This window comes from Nicotiana tomentosiformis, chromosome 10, assembly GCF_000390325.3.
Source record: "Nicotiana tomentosiformis chromosome 10, ASM39032v3, whole genome shotgun sequence".
NCBI classification, from domain to species: Eukaryota; Viridiplantae; Streptophyta; class Magnoliopsida; order Solanales; family Solanaceae; genus Nicotiana; species Nicotiana tomentosiformis.
In genome coordinates, this window is record NC_090821.1 from 53,553,950 (window position 1) to 53,578,687 (window position 24,738).

Sequence of the window (24,738 nt, forward strand, 5' to 3'; positions counted from 1 at the left end):
GTCCAAATATAGCCACTTCCGGAACCAAAGTAGGGTCGTCGTGACAGTCAGCTGTGTTTAGTCTTGAGCTTTAAAGAGAGAACTGCAGAAATAGCCACAAATAAACACTAATTACATAATTAGCCATTAAGTAATGCTACCAAAAATAGCCAAAAAAGTTACAGATGATATACAAACATTTTAAAAACCTAGGCAAAGCTTTTTCCTCAACGAGTATGGTTGGAATTCGATGAAAATATATAGATGAGATAATATATAAAATTTGAGGAAAACTAAAGGTGATTTGGACTAGTTTAGAGTAAAATTCATTACCAATAATATATAACATTCAAAACCTAGGTAAAAAATATTTTTTTCATTTGATATAGTTGAAATTCGTTGAAAATACATAAATGAGGCAATATACAAAATTTGTGAAAGATTGGAGGTGATTTGGACAAATTTGGAGTTAAAATTAGTAACTGAAATCGACTTTTAGAACTTTTATGCGACACATGTATCTCACATATAGCTTAGACACAGGGATACATAGATATACATGAGATACACATATGATACATATGGGATACATAAAAGATACATGGGGTACATGGGAAGATACATATCTCATCTTTTTCTATGTTCATCTTCTACTTTAAATTTGACTTAAATTTCAATTCAAACCAACTCAAATCTCCATCAAATCTACCCAACTTTGAAATTTAGACTTCTTAAGAAATACCTAATATATTCCAATAACCCACTCGATATAAGTTTCAATTTCAAAATTTCAAAATTTCAAACTCTGCTCCATGTAATCTCGTTTCAAGCTATTACGTTTTTGAAAAAAAATATTTCTGTTCAGTTATAATTTTACTGTATTTCTTTATGGGGTATACTCAGTTATATTAAATTCATGTTTGTTACTTAATTCATCTAAACAACATAAACATAGTAAGTGTTGTTTCTAGATAATTTTACTTAGAATCACTTCGCTGGACCAAATAACGTAAATTGACCCATATTTCAAATTTTTACCCGGCTTAGCCCAATGTGTACACGATTTGAAAAGAAATTATTGAAAACTACCCGATTTAGTTGTTTGGAGCTTTTGTAGATTCATTAGACCCAGTGTCTCGCCCTAGGTGCACCAGTACTATTTGTAAATAAGAAAGATGGCTCTATGCGGATGTGTATAGATTATCGATAGTTGAATAAGGCCACTATCAAGAACAAATATCTGCTGCCAAGAATTGATGACTTATTTGATCAGCTTCAGGGTGCCAAGGTATTTTTGAAGATTGATTTGAGGTCTGGTTACCATCGGTTGAAGATTAGGGCATTTGATGTCCCTAAGACAGTTTTTAGGACTCGATATGGGCATTACGAATTCCTAGTGATGTCATTTGGGTTGACAAATGCCCCATCAACATTTATGGATTTGATGAATCGGGTGTTCAAGCCCTATTTGGATTCTTTTGTAGTTGTATTCATTGATGATATCTTAATTTATTCCAGCAGTCGGGAGGAGCTTGAGCAACATCTTCAGAGTATGCTTCACACTTTGAAGAATAATCAGTTATATGACAAATTTTCAAAATGTAAGTTTTGGTTAGACTCATTTGCCTTTTTGGGGCATGTTGTATCGGCAGAAGGCATAAAGGTGGATCCTAAGAAGATTGAGACTGTTCAGAATTGGCCTAGACTTACTTCAGTTACAAAGATCCAGAGTTTCCTAGGTTTAGCAGGTTATTATCGTCGGTTCGTGGAAGGGTTTTCATCTATAGCAAGCCCATTGACCAGACTGACCTAGAAAGGTGTCCCATTCAGATGGTCAGACGAGTATGAATTGAGTTTTCAGAAACTCAAGACTGCTTTCACTACGGCGCCAGTGTTGGTGTTACCTATAGGTTCAGGATCGTATACGGTATTTTGTGACGCATCTCATATTGGGCTTGGTGCAGTATTAATGCAAGATGGCAGGGTGATTGCATATGCGTCGCGGCAGTTGAAAGTTCACGAGAAGAATTATCTTGTTCATGACTTAGAACTGGCAGCCATTGTTCATGCGCTGAAGATTTGGAGGCATTACCTCTACGGTGTCTCGTGTGAGGTATTTACTCATCATCGTAGCCTTCAGTATTTGTTCAAAAAAAAAGATCTTAATCTGAGGCAGAGAAGATGGTTGGAGTTGTTGAAAGACTATGATATCACCATTTTGTATCACCCTGGAAAGGCCAATGTGGTGGCCGATGCTTTGAGCAGAAAGGCTGTGAGTATGGGCAGTCTTGCGTATATTCCGGTTGGTGAGAGGCCATTAGCTACAGATGTTCAGACTTTGGCTAATCAGTTCGTGAGGTTAGATATTTCATAACCCAGTCGAGTTCTAGCTTGCACAGTAGCTCGGTCTTCTTTATATGAGCGCATCAGAGAGAGGTAGTATGATGATCCTCATTTACTTGTCCTTAAGGACACGGTGCGGCACGGTGATGCTAAACAGGTTATTGTGGGGGAAGATGGGGTTCTGTGAATGTAGGGTCGTATTTGTGTGCCTAACATGGATGGGCTTCGTAAATTAATTCTTGAATAGGCACACAGTTCCAGGTATTCTATTCATCTCGGTACCGCCAAAATGTATCAAGATTTGCGGTAACATTATTGGTGGAGGAGAATGAAAATTTTTATGGAAGAAAAATCAGATTTTTATAAAATCTTCCAAAAACGAAAATTTAAGATTTGAAGGTCCATTTGACATCGAAATTTGATAAATTTTATATGGTTGGACTCATCTCGGAAAGGGTGTTCGTATTTCGTAAGTTTTTCCGAGATTTGAGACGTGGGTCTCACTGTCGAATATTTAAATGAATTTCGGATTTTATCCGAAAAATTAGTAAATTCATATGTAAATAATTTCTACTTTTTGTATTGAGTATATCGAATTATTTGTGAATAGATTTGAAACTTTTGGAGTCCAATTTAAAAGGAAAAGTTGTGGTCGAGTAATTGATTGAAATTGGAAAGCGAGGTAAGTGTCGTGGTTAACCTTGACTTGAGGGATTAGAACCCTTAAATTATTTGTTATGTGAATTGCATGTGAACGATGTATAGGCGAGGTGGCGAGTGTCTATACGTCGTCAAATTAATTATTTGCATAATTATTTGAAAATCATAAATTATTTTAAATTATGAATGAATTATTATATTAATTGTTTCACTCATAATTCTTTGTCAAATATTAATTTTTGAATTCCTGTAATAATTGCTACATGATTATTTGAATTATGTGCATTAATTGCTACTTGACATTTAGCATATTAAATATTAAACTGCCTATTTTCTCTCTGATTTTTATAATAAATTACTATTTGTCATTGTTTGTAATTAAATCATAATTACTCTATGCTTGTTGTCTTAAAGTTTTATATTAATTATTGCATTTATTTGGGCAATTTCTTCTATGAGAATTGATAAATGAATATATTGGAGGAACGGGTTGCACGCCGCAATATACTTATTAAAAAGTCCATATTGGAGGATCGAGTTGCACGCCACAACAGAATTAATTTAACTGAATATATTGGAGGATCAGGTTGCACGCCACAACAGACTTATTAAAAAGTCCATATTGGACGATCGGGTTGCACGCCGCAACAGACTTATTAAAAATTATATATATATACTTGATTAAATAAATATATTGGAGAGTTGAAAATGAATATATTGTAGAAACGGGTTGCACGCTGCAACGGAAATTGATTGAAATAATAATTGATTATGACTGCTCAGTTGGCTTCAACCATTGAAAATGAGTTACCAGATTTATTACTATTATTGATGTTTTACTAATATTGCGTACAGATTAATGTAAGTAACCCGCCTTAGCCTCGTCACTACTTCGTCGAGGTTAGGCTCAGCACTTACCAGTACATGGGGTCGGTTGTACTGATACTACACTCTGCACTTCTTGTGCAGATTTCAGAGTTGGTCCCAGCGGCGTACCATAGACTTGCTCGGATTTCAGCTACTCAGAAGAGACTTGAGGTATAACTGTGCAGCGTCCGCAGTTCTGAAGTGCCCGTCTATCTTATTTTAGCTGTGTATTTGCTTTCAGATAACTTTATTTTATTCAGACCTTTATTTGTATTATTCTAGAAGCTCGTGCACTTGTGTCACCAATTCTTGTATGGTATGTAGACACCGATATTTGTATGGATTATTCATTACATTTCAGACTTTACTTCCGCAATTATTCTTTGTTATTAATAAATTTAAAAATTGTTTAAAAATGGCTAATATTATTCTAACGTTGGCTTGCCTAGCAAGTGATATGTTAGGCGCCATCACGGTACGAAGGCGAGAATTTCGGGTCGTGATAGTTTGTATCAGAGCACTAGGTTACATAGGTCTCACGAGTCACGAGCAAGCTTCGTAGAGTCTGAAGGATCGGAACAGAGACATCTGTACTTATCTCTTAGAGGCTATGAAGTTTAGGAACAATATCAATTCTTTCTTATTCTGTCGTGCGATTTTATTCTATCATCGATGATTGAACCATTCTACTCTTATTCTCTCGCATATGGTAAGAACACGTAATACCTCTACCGATGGTCAGGGACCAGAACCCCCGGTGGCAACAATGGCCAAGGATTGAGGTCGAGGTCGAGGTCGTGCTAGAGGCCGAGGTAGAGATCAGTCTAGAGCTCGAGCAGCTGCACCTGTTGTAGAACCTCAGGTGGACCTTCAGGAGGAGGTTCCAGTTCAGAATGTATCAGTGGGACTAGTTTAGGTCCCGGAAGGATTCATAGCCACTCCAGTGCTTCAGGACGCTCTAGTCCGGTTGGTGAGTCTTATGGATGGTGTGGCCCAGAATGGTACATTTCTAGTGGCGCCAGCCATCTCATAGGCTAGGGGAGGAGCACAAACTCCCACTACTCCCACTTCGGAGCAGATAGCTCCCCAGAATTAGGCTCCAGCAGCCCCGCCAGTTGGGGTAGTTCAGCTAGTTGTTGCAGCACAGACTAGTGATAGGCCCGCCATGTCTTTTGAGACCTTATTGAGACTGGAAAGGTTTACCAAGCTCTTTCCAGTTCACTTCAGTGATACACCTTCTGAGTATCCACAGGAGTATCTAGAACGCTGCCATGAGGTGCTGCAGAACATGAGTATAGTTGAGACCAATGGGGTTGATTTTGCTGTATTTTAGGTGACGGGTTCTGCCAGGAGGTGGTGGAGGGATTATATATTGACTAGAGCAGTTGGATTGCCTGAAATTACCTGGGAGCAGTTCTCTCAGCTATTTCTGGAGAAGTTCCTTCCTATCACACTGAGGGAGGATTACCGAAAGCAATTTGAGCATCTGCAGCAAGGCAGTATGACTGTTACTCAGTATGAGTCCCATTTTGTGGATTTGGCCCGTCATACTCTCCTTTTACTACCTACTGAGGGATAGAGAGTGAGGAGGTTTATTGAGGGACTCACTCACCCTATCAGGCTTCAGATGGCCAAGGAGACCAAAAGTGAGATTTCTTTTCACACCTTACTTCCGCAATTATTCTTTGTTATAAATAAATTTAAAATTTTTTTAAAAATGGCTAATATTATTCTAACGTCGGCTTGCCTAGAAAGTGAAATGTTAGGCGCTATCACGGTCCGAAAATGGGAATTTCGGGCCGTGACACTAAGATTTGATATGCAAATGATAGATGTGATTGAGTACAAAATTGTAAATTTAAACAAGTAATTCAATAGGAATAAGAGCTCTGTGGATAACAAAAATATCGGCATGTAGCCTAAACATGATCTTTAACATGAGTCTCAGCTCAATTTCCTCTTACACGTGGATGATATATGGATAATGGCATGATTATTTGATTATGCAACTCCACGGAATCAATTAAGTCACAATTGTTATGGTGCACGCCCACACGCCTATCACCTAGCATGTGTCTCACCTCCAAACAAATCATATAACAAGTAATTTAGGGATTCATTCCCTCAGAACCAAGTTTAGAAGCGTTATTTGCCTCAAACCGTAAAATTTCTTTATTCCAATATGCCTTTGCCTCGTGAATCGACCTTCGAACGCCTCGAATCCAGTGAAAATTAATTCGATACAGTCAACACGATTTGTAGGAATCAATTCCATATGAAAATATTAATTTTCCAACAAAATTCAAAATTCATCTCAAAAATCATCAATGGGTCCCGTGTCTTGGACCCAACAAAAGTTACAAAATATGAACGACAATTCAACCACGAGTCCAACCATACCAAATTTACCAAAATATGACATCAACTCGACCTCCATATCTCAAATCGTATTTTCAAATCCCTAGGCCCAATTTCTCGAATTAGACCTCATAAACATGTAATTTAATCGGAATACTCAATGATAATTCAATAATATTGACTAACAATGATTATAAGTGACTTACCTAAAGTTTTTCCGTGAAATCCCTCTGAGAAATCGCCTCAACCCGTGTTGGAAATGTCCAAAAATGCCAAAATCCAGCAACTCCTATGTGTATATTCTGTCAAGGGCTTTTCACTTCTCCGAAATGTTTAACTACATCTGCGGTCTCACAGATGCGAGGTCCTACCCACTTCTACGGCTCCTTACTCTTATGCGGATAGCAGTCCGCTTCTGCAGTTCAATGCCCTCCTTAGCTTAGGCCGCATGTGCGACCATGTTGTCGCTTCTGCGAGGTTTCATCCGCTTATGAGGACCTCACGCTTCTGCGATGCCAGGCTCGCTTCTGCGAGCTCGCACCTGCGAGATAAGTTCCGCAGGTGCGATTGCATCAGTAGGCAGGAAGTTTCAACTGATTCTAAGTCTAAATTTGATCCGTTAACCATTCGAAACTCACCTGAGGCCCCCGAGACCTCAACCAAATATACCAACAAGTCCTAAAACATCATACAAATATAGTCAAGACCTCAAATCACATCAAACAACGCTAAAAATACAAATCATACCCCAATTCAAGCCTAATGAAACTAAGAAATTTCATCTTCTACATTCGATGCCGAAACCTATCATATCAAGTCCGGTTGACCTCAAATTTTGCATACAAGTCATAAATTACATAATGGACCTATTATAATTTTGAGAATCAGATTCCGACCTCTATATCAAAAAGTCAACTCCCCGGTCAAACTTCCAAACTTGAACTTCCTATTTTTGCCATTTCAAGCCTAATTAACTACGGGTTCCAAATAATTTTTCGGACATACTTCCAAGTCCAAAATCACCATACAGAGTTATTGGGATCATCAAAACTCTATTACGGGGTCGTTTTCACATAAATCAATATCCTGATAACTATTTCTACTTAAGCTTTAATTCTTGGAACTAAGTAATTCAATTCATTCTGAAATCTCCTCGACAAGTCACATAATTATAATTGAACACTACATAAGCAGTAAATGGGGGAACGGGGTTATAATACTCAAAACGACCAGCCGAGTCATTACATTCTCCCCCCTTCCCAAATAAACGTCCGTCATCGAACGGGTTTAGAATCATACCTAGAGCCTCAAATTGGTGTGGATATTTGCTTCGCATCTCCCGCTCAGTCTCCCAAGTAGCTTCTCCGACTGGCTGGCCTCTCTAGTGTACTTTTACTGAAGCTATGTTTTTTGATCTCAACTTTCAAACCTGCCGGTCCAAAATGGCTACCGGCTCCACATCATAAGTCAAATTACCATCCAAATTACCGGCTCCACATCATAAGCCTATACTTCCGGAGCATAAATACATGAAACAATAGATGAGCACCCGATAGACTAGGTGGAAATGCAAGTTCATAAGCCACCTCTCCAATCTTCTTAAGTATTTCAAAATGTCCAATATACCTAGGACTCAACTTGCCCTTCTTTCCAAACCTCATAACACCCTTCATAGGCGAAACTCAGAGTAGTACCTTCTCTCCTACCATGTAAGCAACATCACGAACCTTCTGGTCGACATAACTCTTCTGTCTAGACTGCGTCGTGCGAAGTCGAACCTGAATCAATTTAACCTTTTCCAAGGCATCCTGAACTAAATCAGTACCCAATAGCCTAGCCTCACCCGGCTCCAACCAATCCACCGGAGACCGACACGGTCTCCCGTACAAATACTCATACGGAGCCATCTGAATGCTCGATTGGTAGTTGTTATTGTAAGCAAACTCTGCAATCGGTAGAAACTGATCCCAAAAACCCCCAAAATCTATAACACAAGCACGTAGCATATCTTCCAATATCTGAAAAAGTACGCTCGGACTGTCCGTCCATCTAAGGGTGAAATGATGTACTCAACTATACATGTGTACCTAATTCTCCCTGTACTGCTCTCCAAAACTGTGATATAAACTGCGTGCCCCAATCTGAAATGATGGACACTGGCACACCGTGTAGGCGAACAATCTCGCGGATATAAATCTCAGCCAACCGCTCCAAAGAATAAGTAGTACCAACTGGAATAAAATGCACGGACTTGGTCAACCGATAAATAATCACCCAAATAGGATCAAACTTCCTCAAAGTCCGTGGGAGTCCATCTACGAAGTCCATGGTAATACGCTCCCATTTCCACTCCGGAATTTCAAGTCTCTGAAGAAATCCGCCCGGTCTCTGATGCTCGTACTTCACATGCTGACAATTTAAACACTGAGCTATAAACCCCCACTATATCTTTCTTCATTCTTATCCCCCAATAGTGCTATCTCAAGTCCTGATACATCTTTGCAGCACCCGGATGAATGGAATACCGCGAACTCTGGGCCTCCTCAAGAATCAACTCACGCAGTCCATCTACAATTGGTAGACAAATCTGACCCTGCAACCTCAACATCCCATCATCTCCAATCGTAACATCTTTGGCATCACCCATACTCACTGCCTTTCTACTCAAGTCATCGGCCACCATATTGGCCTTCCCGGGATGATACAAAATGGTATTATCATAGTCCTTTAGCAGCTCCAATAATCTCCGCTGCCTCAAATTAATATCCTTCTGTTTGAACAAGTGTTGGAGACTTCGATGATCTGTATATACCTCACAAGACACACCATAGAGATAGTGCTTCCAAATCTTCAATGCATGAACAATGGCTGCCAATTCCAAATCATGAACATGGTAGTTCTTTTCATGTGGCTTCAGCTGGCGCGAAGCATAAGCGATCACTCTACCCTCCTGCATTAATACACGCCCAATACCAATCCGAAAAGCACCACAATACATTGTATAAGAGCCTGAAGCTGAAGGCAAAACTAGAACTGGAGTTGTGGTCAAGGCAGTCTTGACCTTCTGAAAGCTCTCTTCACACTCATTTGACCACCTCAATGGAGCACCTTTATGGGTCAATTTAGTTATAGGCGCCGCAATAGATGAGAAGTCCTCTACAAAGCGACGATAATAACTGGCCAAGCCGAGAAAACTCTGAATCTCAGTAGCCGAAGATAGCATGGGTCAACTCTGAACTGCCTCTATCTTCTTCGTATCCACCTTAGTTCCCTCACTGGACACTATGTGTCCCAAGATTGCCACTAAACTAAGCCAGAACTCACACTTGGAGAATTTGGCATAAAGTTTCTCCTCCCTCAGCCTCTGTACTACAATACTCAAATGTTGTGCATGTTCCTACTGGCTACGTGAGTATACCATGATGTCATCAATAAATACTACAACAAACAAATCAATATATAGCTAGAATACACTATTCATCAAGTGCATAAATGTTGCTGGGGCGTTGGTCAGCCCAAAAGATATCATGAGAAATTCATAGTAACCATAATGGGTCTTGAATGCCGTCTTTAGAATATCCGAATCCCAAATTTTCAACTGATGGTACCCATATCTCAAATCAATTTTGGAGAATACCCTCGCTCCCTGAAGCTGGTCAAATAAATCATCAATACGTGACAAAGGGTACTTGTTCTTGATTGTAACTTTGTTCAACTGCTTGTAGTTGATGCACATCCGTATGGTACCATCTTTCTTTTTCACAAACAGAACCGGTGCACCCCAAGGCGACACATTAGTCCTAATAAATCCCTTATCAAAATATTCCTAAAGTTGCTCTTTCAATTCTTTCAATTCAGCAGGTGCCATACGACACAGAGGAATAAAAATGGGTTGAGTGCCCGGTACCAAGTCAATACCAAAATCAATATCCCTATCGGGTGGCACACCGGGAAGGTCTGTAGGAAATACATCCGGAAAGTCTCGTACTACCGGTACAGAATCAGTAGTAGGAGTGCATGCATCAACATCTCTCACGAAGGCCAAATATGACAAACACCTCTTCCCAACCATCCGTTGGTCCTTCAAGTATGAAATTACCCCGCTGGGAACATAATCTATAGAACCTCTCCACTCGACCTTCGGCAACCCCGGCATTGCCAACATCACAATTTTTGCGTGACAGTCCAGGATAGCATGACATGGAGACAACCAATCCATACCCAAGATTACATCGAAATCAACCATACTAAGCAATACGAGATCAACTCTAGTCTCCAGTCTCCCAATAATTACTACACACGACCGATACACACGGTCCACAATAATAGTATCGCACACCGGCGTAGATACACGAACATGTAAAACTAAGGATTCACGAGGCATATCCAGATAAAGAACAAAATATGATGATACATACGAATATGTGGAACCAGGGTCAAATAATATAGAAGCTTTCCTTTGGCACACTGAGACAATACCTGTGATCACTTCATGTGAAGCAACGACATCTGGCCTGGCAGAAATAACATAGAATCGGGCATGACTGCCACCTAATTGGCCTCCCCCTCTTGGGTGATCTCTAGCTAACTGAGCCCCACCCCGTGCTGGTTGGGCTCATGGTGAAGCAACTGGTGCTGAAGTCGTAGCCTGACTCCTCTGCTGAGCTGAACCTCCCGTAAGGCGGGGGCAATATCTCTTTATGTGACTGAGGACTCCACACTCAAAGCAACCCCTCTCTGAAAATGCCGGCAAGTTTTGAGGCGGACCTCGAGAACCAGAATAACTACCAGAAGAACCTGGTACAGATAAACCCTGAACATATGGTGCACGAGATGAACTCTGAGCTGGAAGTGCACTAAGAGAAGACTAACTCTGTCGAGCACTGTATAAACCATGGCTATCTAATGAACCACGATGAGCTGGACGAGCCATCTGAGCGGGCATATAAGGTCGACCCTTGCTGTGATAGGGCAACCCCCCAAAAGGAACACCACTGGAAATACTCGGACCACGAGACCTCTTGGCCTCCCTCTCCTCATGAGTATGAACCATTTTTAGCCGTCGAGATCTGTCAACCACTTCATGAAATTTAGCACCTGCTATATTTCCCAGAATCATAACAAAATAGAACTGATAATTGAGGCCATTAATGAACCTCCTGATCTTCTCCCTCTTAGTGGGAACCAACCAAACTACATGATGAGCTAATTATGAAAACCGCATATCATATTGGGTCACGGACAGGTCCTCTTGACGTAAATACTCGAACTGCCTGTGCAGTTCCTCTCTGCGGGTCTGTGGCACAAATGTCTCCATAAATAATACGGAGAACTCATACCATAATAGTGGTGCTTCACCAACTGGTTTGCTCCTCTCATAAGTCTCCCGCCATCTGAAGGCTGCTCCGGTCAGCTGAAACATAGTAAACGAGACTTCACTGGTCTCCAGAATACCCGTTGTATGAAAGCATCCGCTGGTATCTGTCCAAGAAATCCTGAGCATCCTCTAACTCAGTTCCACTAAAAGTTAGAGGATGGAGTCTCACAAACCTCTCTAATCTCTTTTTCTCATCTTCATTCATAATAGGACCCACCTGGGCATGCGCAGCTGCAACCAGCTGGACTGGTAGTGCCCCCGGTATCTAAAGTTCCTGCACTACCTGCTCTGGAGGACGGGCGACATGGGTATGAGTACCTCCTCCGACCTCAGAAGTGGCTGGTGCGGCCTAAGCCGAAACCTCCTGAGCAAGGCCAGTGCAAACAGTCAATATCTGGACTAAAGCCTCCTGAAGGCCTGGAATCACAATAGGCATAACTGGTGCCTGATCTGGCCCCGCCGGCTCAACTATATCTGGAACTTGCTCCCGAGCTGGAGCAACTGGTGGTTCTACAGGTGCTGCTCTAACTGTTGTGCAAGCTACAACTCGACCTCTACCACGGCCCCGACCTATACCACGACGCAGATCTCTCATGGCCCTAACTGGTGGCACTGGTGGTTGGCCGTCCGATCCGGTAGTACGTGTCCTCACCTTCTGTGAGAGAAAAGAATAACAAAAATTTAGTTTCCGGAATCAACAAATTTCACACGACAGAATACAAGTAAAATTTTCCTAAGGGTTCGGCAACCTCTCGAAGACAAGTACAGACGTCTGCGTGTCGATCCGCAAGATATTACTAAACCTGCTCATGACTCGTGAGACCTATGTAACCTAGGTTCTAATACCAATTTGTCACGATCCAAAATCACACATGTCATGATGGCGCCTATCTTAATACTAGGCAAGACGACGCCTCAATAACCCACAATTTTTTTAAGTTTGAAAATATAATATTTACATTCAATATACAAATCTCACAAATACTAATATAAAATACTCCCAAAACCCGATGTCACTGAGTACATGAGCATCTAAATGATAACATAGTCTGACTGATACAAACACTGTCTGGAAATGTAGAACAATACAAATAATTGAAAAGAAAGAGAGTCAAGGTCTGTGGACGCCAAGCAGCTACCTCGATAGTCTACAACAGATGAAACTCTGAAATCTAACAATCATCGTATCCTGAAGTACTTGGATCTGCACACGAGGTGTAGGGTGTGGTATGAGTACAACTAACTCAATAAGTAACAAGACTAACCTTTGGACTGAAAGTAGTGACGAGCTCAACAGGTACAGTCTAGTACAAAAATAACAGTACAAAAATGTAGGCATGCTTTCCAGTTCAACGGTTAAACTGAGTACAAGTAAAATAGATCAATTCTGAATCATATGAGGAATAGGACAACTCTATGTCTACATGCCAATGTACATGTTGTATGTGATGCACCTCAGTGGAAACCTCGTGTACTCAAAATCTCAAAATACTCAATCACTCAGTACTGTATATGGTCAATCCAGCCCAGGGAAGATCCATCCCATATATATATATACACACACATCAACTGACAGTTAGTCACTCCGTACTGTATAAGGCCAATCCAGCCCATCGAAAGATCCACCCCCAAATGTAAATGATTCTGACAAGATCCATGTCCAGGGAAGGTCCATCCCTCAATATAAATACTTCGGGCAAGATCCATGCCCAGGGAAGACCCATCCCTCAATATAAAATCAAACGCGCTCACTGTGGATAGTGCAGACTCCGGAGGAGCTCCTTCAGCCCAAGCGCTATAATAGCCAGATCCAAGCATAAATAAATAAAAATATGCAGCGGCGTGCAACCCGATCCCATAAATATCACTCTTTGATCAATGAAAGCCGCGAATAAATTAAATAAAAAACTTGTGCTAAAATGTTTCTCAAGAACGTCAGTCCAAAGTTGCACGAAAAGAACTATTCTTGTCAAGAACATTTGTCTCTTGAGTTTGTGGCTTCTTAAACCTATTATTTATAACCTTCTAAGTCCAGCATGATGAGCTTTTGAGTTTAATCAATAAAACCCAAATGATTCTTTGGACAAATCAATTTCTTTTTCCTTCTAAATAGGACCCTTTGAATGGATAAGTTTTGCATCTAAAAACCTCATCAAACCAAGAATATTCTGCTGCTTATAATAAGTCTCTATATATAAGTCATTAGACTGCCCTTTGTTGGATATTGGCAAATGGCAACTTAAAAAGGGCACTGAAAAACCACGCACATCTACCTGTAATAACTCAGATTATAAGATGGTGTGTCTGTGTTGCTTATTTTTTTTTAGCTCTTTACTTTTTTCAATTACATTTTAATAACAGCGAGGGTAGATTTGTTCATTACGGCTAGGATAGATTTGTTTGAAAAGTAGTTTTTGAAAATAGAAGGGTACATTTGAATGAGATAATTGTGTTAGTTTTAAATACAATTGGAGTTGCTTTACGGAAAACAGTCTAGCTAGAATAATCAAAACTAGATTAAATTCTGACACCAAATTTTTTCTCATCTGTTCAAATCTTGGTGGATAAAGTACGTAAAGATATTTATACCGGACTACGTACTAGTGGATGGTAACAAATAATCTGTTAAATTAGTCAAGATATGTGTAAGCTGACCCGAACGATACGATTATTAAACAGAAAAGAATAATCAAAAATAGAATTTCTTATATGAAAGCGACAACTATATAATTGAGTGGTAAAACCCCTAACAAATGCATGTAAGGCTTGCTTTGACAAGCCCAAAGTCTAATCAAATTGCCAAATCTGAGTGAGGAAAGTTCATTACGCAAGAACCACAATACGATATTAGGGTAAACAGATATATAATAGATTATCTTCTCTATTCTTTTCTAAGTAAACGTTGAAGTCAGAAGAAATGTACTTTCGGTGTTATGTTTAGGTATAGCTAAGATTTGGAGGGTCGAGACGGGTTTCATTGCCACTAATTGAGAAGGTAGGTATTGACTCATTTTCAGCCTTAAAAAAAACAATTTAAAGTGGAAGAAATGTTCCCAGATATAGGGGCGGAGCTAGAACCAACAAAGTTTGCTCAATTGACACTACTAAAAATCTGCTAAAAATCGACCAACTATTTCCGGTCAATGTTGGTCGGTCAAAAAAAGCGATCAAAAACCGTCCAGGTTGGACGAAAACTGGAATTTTTTTTTTTATATTTTTTTAAAACTAAATACCGACCAACGTTGGTCGGTAAATTGGTCAACGAATTGACCCAGCTGGTCAGACAAGAAAATTTTGGATTACCGACCAACGTTGGTCGGTAATTTGGATCCAATTTTTTAAATTTTAATAATTATTTTATTATTTAAAATATTTTATAATATTTAAGAATTTATATTTAAAATTACCGACCAACGTTGGTCGGTTAATGTAGGGGAAGCATTTACCGACCAACTTTGGTCGGTAATTATTATTTTCTGCAAAATAACCGACCAAAGTTGGTCGGTTATTACGTCAACATTGATCAAACTTTCGAATTACTTTTATATTTACTATCTAAATAATATAAATGTAATTCGTTAACACTTTTGTAATACAAATAATGAATACACTAACATATACTATATATAACATGCTATTTGTAAATTGATTCATCGACTTATAACTTACTTAGATGCATCGATGAATATTAAAAACAAAACGTTCGACCTATATCGACTAATAGTAAAAACAAAACGTCTCGACTTATATCGATTAATCTAGCTATGCCATGCATTATTAGTGATGAATGAATGAAAAATAAAATAATTAATACTAAACATTTTTGACATATATATATATATATATATATATATATATATATGGATCACAAATTAAATAAACGAAAGAAGATATTAGTATTAAGTAAACGAGTTAAATTAATAGGTCAAACATGGTCAAACTTTAACAAGCTATATATATACACACTAACATATACTATAACAAGCTATATATATATATAGTTAAAGTATTACAATGAAGTGTGTTTGTGTGTGTATATATATATATATATATATAAGAACACGAAGCGCTAGGACCACAGGGTCGAGTTCTTTTAGGGATAGACTTGGGAAGATACTAATTAGTATATATACTTTATCATCAAATATATCTATTTGTAAATTGATTCATCGACTTAGAACTTACTTAGATGTATCGATGAATATTAAACGATGATTCATCAAAACGTCTCGACCTATATATCGATTAATCTATGTCATGCATTATTAGTGATGAACGAATGAAAAAAGAAGTTATTAGCATCAATTACAATATAGTGTATGTGTGTGTGTGAGAAATTACTCACATACTTAATTATAACTTAGAAAATTTACTTAGATAGATGCTATTATAATATATTAAAATTAAATAGTTAATATAATTATTTATAAAGATTATGCTTATAGTTTATAATTATTTATAATAATTGCATAGTTAAATAAAATAAATGCTTGTAGTTTATAATATTTTTTTATAGTTTATAATATTTTAAGAAAAAAAACACAAAAAAAAAATTAATTTTTTTAAAAAAAAAAAACCTACCAAAGTTGGTCGGTTTTTTGTCAAACGGTCAACACTTAATGTACCGACCAAAATTACCGACCAACTTTGGTCACTAATTCTGAAATCAGAGAATTGAAAAACGGGGAAAACCCCCATTTCTCTGAAATTTTCCCCTCTCTTCACTCAAAACCTTCCCCTATCCTTCTCCCAGCCCTCGCCCTCGCCGTCGCCGCGCCGTCGCCGCTGCCACTGCCACTGCCGCCCCACTCCTTCTCCATCTCCTAAAAATTCTAGGTTTGAATTACAACCCATTTATTTATTATTTCTAGGTTTTGTTAATTAGTTATGAATTAGTTTCAATTGATTAGTGTTTCAATTTTTTGAACATTGTATTTTATTGAGGATTAGGGTTTAGGTCTTGTTTTAATTAGTTTTGTTAATTAATTTTATTAACTAATTAGTTTTGTTAATTAGTCAATTAGTTATGAATTAGTTTAGTTTAGGGTATGGGTTGAATTTCTTTAGTTTAGTTAGTTTATGTTTAAACTCGTAGGATATGAATTGAAATTTTAGTTTTTAGGATTTGTTCTTGTGAATTAAACTTTTAGGATATGAATTGAACTTTTAAGATATGAATTGGACCTTTTGGATATGAATTAAACTTTTAGGATATAAATTGGTGTAATTAGGAAAAAATAATTATCTTGAATTAACTAAAAAGATATAATTAATTTATAATTGTAGAATAAATTAATTTGTTCTTGTGAATCGAACTTTTAGGGTATGGGTTGAATTTCTTTAGTTTAGTTAGTTTATATTTAAACTCGTAGGATATGAATTGAAATTTTAGTTTTTAGGATTTGTTCTTGTGAATTGAACTTTTAGGATATGAATTGAACTTTTAAGATATGAATTGGACCTTTTGGATATGAATGGAACTTTTTGGATATAAATTGGTGTAATTAGGAAAAAATAATTATCTAGAATTAACTAAAAAAAGATATAATTAATTTATAATTATAGAATAAATTAATTTGTTCTTGTGAATCGAACTTTTAGGGTATGGGTTGAATTTCTTTAGTTTAGTTAGTTTATGTTTAAACTCGTAGGATATGAATTGAAATTTTAGTTTTTAGGATTTGTTCTTGTGAATTGAACTTTTAGGATATGAATTGAACTTTTAAGATATGAATTGGACCTTTTGGATATGAATTAAACTTTTAGGATATAAATTGGTGTAATTAGGAAAAAATAATTATCTTGAATTAACTAAAAAGATATAATTAATTTATAATTGTAGAATAAATTAATTTGTTCTTGTGAATCGAACTTTTAGGGTATGGGTTGAATTTCTTTAGTTTAGTTAGTTTATATTTAAACTCGTAGGATATGAATTGAAATTTTAGTTTTTAGGATTTGTTCTTGTGAATTGAACTTTTAGGATATGAATTGAACTTTTAAGATATGAATTGGACCTTTTGGATATGAATTGAACTTTTAGGATATAAATTGGTGTAATTAGGAAAAAATAATTATCTTGAATTAACTAAAAAGATATAATTAATTTATAATTGTAGAATAAATTAATTTGTTCTTGTGAATCGAACTTTTAGGGTATGGGTTGAATTTCTTTAGTTTAGTTAGTTTATGTTTAAACTCGTAGGATATGAATTGAAATTTTAGTTTTTAGGATTTGTTCTTGTGAATTGAACTTTTAGGATATGAATTGAACTTTTAAGATATGAATTGGACCTTTTGGATATGAATTAAACTTTTAGGATATAAATTTGTGTAATTAGGAAAAAATAATTATCTTGAATTAACTAAAAAGATATAATTAATTTATAATTGTAGAATAAATTAATTTGTTCTTGTGAATCGAACTTTTAGGGTATGGGTTGAATTTCTTTAGTTTAGTTAGTTTATGTTTAAACTCGTAGGATATGAATTGAAATTTTAGTTTTTAGGATTTGTTCTTGTGAATTGAACTTTTAGGATATGAATTGAACTTTTAAGATATGAATTGGACCTTTTGGATATGAATTAAACTTTTAGGATATAAATTGGTGTAATTAGAAAAAAATAATTATCTTGAATTAACTAAAAAGATATAATTAATTTATAATTGTAGAATAAATTAATTTGTTCTTGTGAATCGAACTTTTAGGGTATGGGTTGAATTTCTTTAGTTTAGTTAGTTTATATTTAAACTCGTAGGATATGAATTGAAATTTTAGTTTTTAGGATTTGTTCTTGTGAATTGAACTTTTAGGATATGAATTGAACTTTTAAGATATGAATTGGACCTTTTGGATATGAATTGAACTTTTAGGATATAAATTGGTATAATTAGGAAAAAATAATTATCTTGAATTAACTAAAAAAGATATAATTAATTTATAATTGTAGAATAAATTAATTTGTTCTTGTGAATCGAACTTTTAGGGTATGGGTTGAATTTCTTTAGTTTAGTTAGTTTATGTTTAAACTCGTAGGATATGAATTGAAATTTTAGTTTTTAGGATTTTTCTTGTGAATTGAAATTTTAGGATATGAATTGAACTTTTAAGATATGAATTGGACCTTTTGGATATGAATTAAATTTTAGGATATAAATTGGTGTAATTAGGAAAAAATAATTATCTTGAGTTAACTAAAAAATATATAATTAATTTATAATTGTAGAATAAATTAATTTGTTCTTATTTTATTTGTATAGATGGAACATCGTACTTGGATGTACAATAGAAATTATCCTAATCGGCGGTGTATCACGAGCCGTACACCTTCATTCAGACACCCAGTCTTTCATCATAGGGCCATAGGACTATACGTCCGACATACAGTCCAGCTGCCTCACAACCATCTGCATCACATCCACATGGATCACATCCCTACATATCACAGCCACATGGATCGCATCCATCCATGTCACAGCCACTCGGGTCACAGCCATCGGTATCACATCCACTTGGGTCGCATCCAGCTATGTCGCAGTCATAGGGATCACAACCATCTTCATCATCGACTCCATCTATTGCAGGCCTTCGCCTGCGAGGCATTAGCTCTGACCCGCCTACACCATCTTCACATGCCTTTGATACACATGCTTCGGATGGTGATGACGAGGTAGTGCATTATGATCGATATGGCAGGATCATCATAGTCCCTGAGGGTGATGGGTAAGTGTTATTCATTATTTTTGCGTCTCTTGATTTGTAACATTTTTACTAAGATATTAATGTATTTTTATTGTTAAATTACAGGTTCAGGACGGGTAATAAGACTACGAGGATAATCACCAATGCCATCAGAAAGTTTTATGATGGCCCTTATGCGACTTGGACTGATTGCCCATTCTCACTGAAGGAGCAAATTTTCAATCAATTTAAGGTATAAATGTTCTTTTAAACAGTTTAATAATTTATATTTATGATGTTTCCATCTATTATTTTACTTTTCTAAGTATATCTATTCTGTTTATTAACTAAATTAATTTGTTTTCAGAAAAAGAAGTATGGGCGTCCAATGAGTCATGATGAGCTATTCAAGGAGACACATATTGTGAAGAAGAAGAAAGAGGGGGATCAAGATAGGTGGGTCGAGGACCGGGCCTCGACTGCATATGTAAGCTTTTAATTTTCTTTAAGTATTATAATTTAATTTTATAAAACTTTTGAAATACTGATTTAATTTAAAATAATATAGGGTCGCTACCAAAGTAACATGGAGGAATTCATTCGTAGTCATCCAGCTGGTGAATCGGGTGAGCCAACCCAACCTTCGGACGAGGATGCTGAAAGAATATGGTTGGAGTCTGTTGGCGGTCCAAAATGGGGAAGGTATACGGGCTTCCTACTAAAAACTTCCATCGCTATAAGTGTGGAATGCGAGGAATAGGGACTTCCTCGCAAGGCGAGCAACTTAATAGGGAGAGCCTCTCCGCTATGCGGGAGACAGTGACAAAGCTCACATCAGAGCTAGAAACGGCCAAAGAAAGAGAAAGGCTTAGAGATGCTCAATTCCTTGGCATGCAAGCTTAGATCAGAACTCTCTTATCTAGTGGAGCTTTTCCGTTGCTCCGATCTCGTGAGTCATCTCCAGAGGGTCGACCTCCACGAGATCGTTCCTCCCGTCCTGCTCATGATCGTTCCTCCCGTCCTCCCCGTGATCGTGCTTCCCGTCCTTCACAAGACCGTTCTCTATATCGTCTTTTAAATGAAAGTTCATCGGACGGTGATGATGATGTTGTAGAAAACACCCCTTGACTTTTTTATACTTTGAACTAGACAAATAGAACCAGTTTTGAACTAGTTGTAATTAGTTTTAACTTGGTTTTGGATTTGTATGTTCAATTGAACTTTAATTTGTTAGTTTTAAAGTATTTATTGAATGTTTTGGTTGTTGTTGTTGTTGTGTTGTTATTGTTGTTGTGTTGTTGTATTGGTATGCTGGCAGGGGGTGTAGCGGTTAAACCCAGAAAAACCGACCAAAGTTGGTCGGTTTTTAATAAAAAAAATAAATTATTCCAAAATACCGACCAAAGTTGGTCGGTTAATGAACATTGAATTCCCAGAATTCAACATTACCGACCAACTTTGATCGGTATTTTGCTTGCACTGTTGAGATTACCAACCATAGTTGGTCGGTAATGTTTAATTTTAATTATTTTTAAAATATATATATTTTCAATTACCGACCAAAGTTGGTCGGTCAATTGAACTTTAATTTGTAGTTTTAAAGTATTTATTGAATTTTTTGGTTGTTGTTGTTGTTGTTGTTGTTGTTGTGTTGTTGTATTGGTATGCTGGCAGGTGGTGTAGCTGCCAAAACAGGCATTTTATGCCAAATTAAACCCAGAAAAACCGACCAAAGTTGGTCGATTTTTAATTAAAAAAATAAATTATTCCATAATACCGACCAAAGTTGGTCGGTTAATGAACATTGAATTCCCAGAATTCAACATTACCGACCAACTTTGGTCGGTATTTTGCTTGCACTGTTGAGATTACCGACCATAGTTGGTCGGTAATGTTTAATTTTAATTATTTTTAAAAAATATATATTTTTAATTACCGACCAAAGTTTATCGGTCAATTGAACTTTAATTTGTTAGTTTTAAAGTATTTATTGAATGTTTTGGTTGTTGTTGTTGTGTTGTTGTTGTTGTTGTTATTGTGTTGTTGTTGTTGTTGTTGTTGTTGTTGTTGTTGTTATTGTGTTGTTGTTGTTGTTGTTGTTGTTGTGTTATTGTATTGGTATGCTTGCAGGTGGTGTAGCTGCCAAAACAGGCATTTTATGCCAAAATTAAACCCAGAAAAACCGACCAAAGTTGGTCGATTTTTAATAAAAAAAAATAAATTATTCCAAATTACCGACCAAAGTTGGTCGGTTAATGAACATTGAATTCCCAGAATTCAACATTACCGACCAACTTTGGTCGGTATTCTGCTTGCACTGTTGAGATTACCGACCATAGTTGGTCGGTAATGTTTAATTTTAATTATTTTTAAAAAATATATATTTTCAATTACCGACCAAAGTTGGTCGATTATTTTTAATTTTAATAATTAATAAAAAAAACATAATTTAGTTAAACCGACCAACTTTGGTCGGTAAAATTAAATTAATAAAATATATTTTCGACCAAGGTTAGTCGGTAAGTAATTAAACTTGTCAGATTGTCGTTTTAATCTACCGACCAAAATTGGTCGGTAATTTCCGACCAACTTTGGTCGGTAAGCCATTCCGACCATCAAAACACCGTCCACACCGTAATGGTCGCGTTTTGGTCGGTAATTTGCCATAACCGACCAACGTTTATCGATTTTTTTGGTCGGTTTTTAGCGAATTTCTAGTAGTGTGATATGTTTTGTCAAAAATATTATACTCTATTTGTAGGTTAAATATTGTAATTGATATATATATGTATATTAAAGTTTTAACACTTTTAGAAAAAAATCCTGGATTTTTCATTGTTCAAATCACATTCATACATTTACAGGTAATTTAGTGTCATATATAAGATATTCATTGAGAGAAATCAACAACAGAAAGGAGAACGATACGACGGTTCGTAAACGAGGGCGATGCTACCTGTCTTAAAGGGTGGTCAATTGATCACTCATTATCGAAACATTACATTGTATATATATGTACAATATTAAATTTTAAATATATATAACATATACTAACTCCCTTTTTCGGAAAACAAAATTCACTACTTTCAAGTGGCTTGTGTAGCTCATATGGCCTGCAGCCTAATTCCTAACCATCCTGATATAGAACGCGTAAATTAATCACTACCTGTAAATGCATAAGTAAATCAAATTAAAACAAAGTTTCCATCCTAGAATAACTTTTGCGATAAAATAGCAAAGTCTTTATATGGTTGGCATCTACTTTAATTTTTGAGAATATAGCCACTTTTTTCATCACATGCGGCAAATTAATATAGGTCATTGTTTATCAGGACACGATAAATTGACTTTTTCTCCTGTAAAATGCAACTTAAATTAAAAACAAGAAGTTAAAGGATTTTAGTACACAAAAATTAATTTATCGTGACGACTCGATTCTCAAATAGTCTTAGCGAAAAGTAAATACTAAAATATAAGTGGGAGGACACGGTAAATTACCATGTGATGATAAGCCTAAAACTAGCTCCATCTTGAAGGATCCTATAGCAACGTGTGTATTTGGATTAAAGCAATCAATTATACTCTAGATAGAGCCGTCAAGCTGAAATTGGGGCCAGCCCAATTCAGTCCACTACTTGGATAGAGTTGGATTAGAAATTTTTAAGCCCATTTAAAACTAAGGTTTATAAGCCCGGTCCAAGTAAGTCCGCTGGCCCTTGAGGCTTGATCGAGGCGGGGCCTGGGCCGGCCCGTGGACCAAAAATTAATTATATTTAAAAAAAGTAAACACTAAAAAAACTATTAACTATAATCCTCATTCCCCAACCATAGATTGCTCATTTACCTTTCCATATCAACTAGAATTTAAATTTTTGACATGCATATAATATGACAAAATTAGTTTTTCTTTTGCTTAATTAATAACGAACTCGAAAAGTTTTAGGTGGCCAAAAATATTCTTTTTTCAAGAGAAAATATTACTTTAAGTGTGTCACAACCCAAAATCACACCTGTCGTGATGGTGCCTATCTTAATAATAGGCAAGCCGACAACATCAATAACCCATAATTTCTTTAAGTTTGAAAACATAATATTTACATTCAACATAAAAATCTCACAAATATTGATATAAAACACTCCTAAAACCCGATGTCACTAAGTACATGAGCATCTAAATGATAACGTAGTCTGACTGATACAAATACTGTCTGAAAATGTAGAACAATACAAATAACTGAAAAGAAAGAGAGTCAAGGTCTGCGGATGCCAAGCAGCTACCTCGATAGTCTCCAACATATGAAACTCCAAAATCTAGCAGCCACCGTATCCGAAAGTACCTGAATCTGCACACGAGGTGCAGGGTGCAGTATGAGTACAACCAACTCAATAAGTAACAAGACTAACCTTTGGGCTGAAAGTAGTGACGAGCTCAACAGGTACAGTCTAGTACAGAAATAACAGTACATAAATGTAGGCATGCTTTCCAGTTTAACAGTTAAACTCAGTACAAGTAAAATAGATCAATTCTGAATGATATGAGGAATAGGACATCTTTATGTCTACATGCTAATGTACATGTTGTATGTGATGCACCTCAGTGGAAACCTCGTGTACTCAAAATCTTAAAATACTCAATCACTCAGTACTGTATATGGCCAATCCAGCCTAGGGAAGATCCATCCCATATATATATACACACATCAACTGACAGTCAGTCACTCAGTACTGTATAAGGCCAATCCAGCCTAGGGGAAGATCCATCCCTAAATGTAAATAATTCGGACAAGATCCATGTCCAGAAAAGATCCATCCCTCAATATAAATACTTCGGGCAAGATCCATGCCCAGTAGATCCATGTCAAGGAAAGATTCATCCTTTAACATAAATGTTTCGGGCAAGATCCATGCCCAGGGAAGATCCATCCCTCAATATAAAATCAAACGCGCTCACTATGGGTGGTGCAGACTCTGGAGTAAAATATTAGTGCTAGTTGAATGTTCATTAACATAAAATTCATCATCGAGTAGAGCCTTATAGGAGCTCATTCAACCCAAGCGCTATAATAGCCAGATCCTGGCATAAATAAATAAAAATATGTTGTGACGTGCAGCCCGATCCCACAAATATCACTCAAAATCTCCAGTCTCTCGGGCTCTCAATGACATAAAAATCAACCTGACATGATGATATGATGTATCAATGAATGACAATAGAGACTGAGTGTGATGATCTAAAATATCATCTTTAAATTTAATAATTAATTCTGTATTCTAAGACCTCGAAAAATACTATTTATCATTTCTCGACATGCGTGCGCAGTCCGTATAATTTTCTAGAAAGTTTTTATATGAAAAATAGATTAAAATATGTAGACCCCGAGTAAGTCCATATTATATTACGGAACTCGTTGGTATATTCGTATGGGTCCCAAGTACCCCGAATGGGATTCGAATGGAAATCGGAACAAGAAT